Consider the following 2013-nt stretch of genomic DNA (forward strand, 5'->3'; position numbering starts at 1 on the left):
AAAAAAAGAAAGATATTCTAAAATTGACTGTGGTGAAGCTTGGACAACTTTATTTGTATACTAAAAGCCAGTGGCCGGGCACAGTGGCTCACACCTGTAATTCCAGCACTTTGGGAGGCTGAGGTGAAATGATGACTTGAGCCCAGGAGTTCTAGACCAGTCTGGGCAACACAGGGAGACCTCATCGCTATAAACAAATTTGAAAAGTTAGCAGACATGGTGGTCCAGCTACTCGGAGGTGAGGTGGAGAATTGCTTGAACCCAGGAGGTGGAGGTTGCAGTGAGCCGAGATCGCGCCGCTGCACTCCAGCCTGGGTGATAGAGTGAGACTGTCTCCAAAAAAAGAAAGAAAAGAAAAAAAGCCATTGAATTGTACACTCTTAATGGATGAGTTGTATGGTATGGGAATTATACCTCAATAAAACTGTTAAAAGAAACTCAGCAGGGCATAGAAACAAAACATAGTGAGTTTTTGGCCAACGTCAGCACCATCACCTCAGATTATTCCACCACATCGTCTGCTACATACATGACCAGCCTGAACTCCAGGAGACTGAGCCCTGAGGTGCAACAGTGGCAGAGAGCAAGGGGGACGAGGCAGACGACGAGAGAAGCGAAGTGATCAGCGAAGGGCGGCCTGTGGAAACCGACAGCGAGAGCGAGTTTCCCATTTTCCCCACAGCTTTGACTTCAGAGGAAAACTGCAAAAAGTGACTAAGAGCAGCTGGAGAAATTCTGAATGAAGTGAAGTAAGTTGCACCGAGGGAAGTTTAACATCAAGTTGAGATAGCCGGAGACAGCTCTTCAGTTCCCATAAACTCATCGAATGTCATATTCTCTCCAGGAAAAAATCAGCTAGATTCAAGTCAGACAGTGGAAGTCTAGGAGATGCCAAGAACGAGAAAGAAACACCTTCATTAACTAAACTGTTTGATGTTATGAAAAAAGGAAAGTCAACTGGGAGTTTACTGACACCCACCAGAGGTGAATCCGAAAAACAGGAACCCACATGGAAAACGAAAACAGCAGATCGGTTAAAACTGAGACCCAGAGCCCCTGCGGATGATGTGTTTGGAGTAGGCAATCACAAAGCGAATGCCGAGACTGCTAAAAAGAAAAGCACCCGGCGCAGACACACGCTAGGAGGGCACAGAGATGCTACTGAAATCAGCGTTTTGAATTTTTGGAAAGCACATGAGCAGAGTTGGGAGAAAGAATCTGAACTTTCAGCTCTAAACCGGTTAAAACCAAAATGCTCAGCCCAGGACCTTTCCATCTCAGACTGGCTGGCCAGGAAATGCCTACACACGAGCACCTCTGACCTTAGCAGAGGGGAAAGCGGAGATCCCCAGACAGAGAACCCAAGGGCACGAGAAATAGCCACGACCGACACACCTTTGGCTTGTCAGTGCGACACAGGCAGTTCTTCCAGCACCTTGGCTTCAACAAACAGGCCCCTTCTTTCCATATCACCGCTGTCACCTGACGAAATAAACGGAGAAAGCTTCCAGAACGTGAGCAAAAATGCTAGTTCTGCAGCCAATGCCCAACCTCATAAACTGTCTGAAACCCCAGGCAATAAATCACAATTTCATCCCTGTCTTTAAATTAGTGGGGTTATGTCCACTCTAGCAAGTAAAAAGCTACTGTTACACGTTCCAGTAACTCTGTCAATATTTTCTTGTACCAGAATTGTTATTATGCAGCCTTCATTTGGGCTGGTTTCATCATTTTGCACGTAAAATAGCTTTACAGTGCATTGCTACAGCCAGAAGAACATATGTATATATTTAAAAATGTATCGGATAGTCATATACAAATGAGCGAGGCATTTGTTGCAACTTACTACATAGAATATACCCCAAGTCACTGAAGAAAATCGCTGGCATTAGTGTGCAGCAAATTTGTTCTTTTAGTTTCATCACAAACAGAAGTGCTTCATCATAAAAATACATTTGTTTTTTAGGGTGCCATATTGTTAAAATTAGACAACTTACATTGAATAAATGAATG

At 44.3% G+C, this 2013-nt stretch overlaps 1 pseudogene; it reads left to right on the forward strand.

The window, feature by feature from the left end:
* The first annotated feature begins 216 nt into the window (after positions 1 to 216).
* On the forward strand, positions 217 to 1607 carry LOC116462744 (rho GTPase-activating protein 21-like; annotated as a pseudogene).
* Positions 1608 to 2013: the final 406 nt, after the last annotated feature.

The sequence above is a fragment of the Hylobates moloch genome, unplaced genomic scaffold, assembly GCF_009828535.3.
Source record: "Hylobates moloch isolate HMO894 unplaced genomic scaffold, HMol_V3 SCAFFOLD_23, whole genome shotgun sequence".
NCBI classification, from domain to species: domain Eukaryota; kingdom Metazoa; phylum Chordata; class Mammalia; order Primates; family Hylobatidae; genus Hylobates; species Hylobates moloch.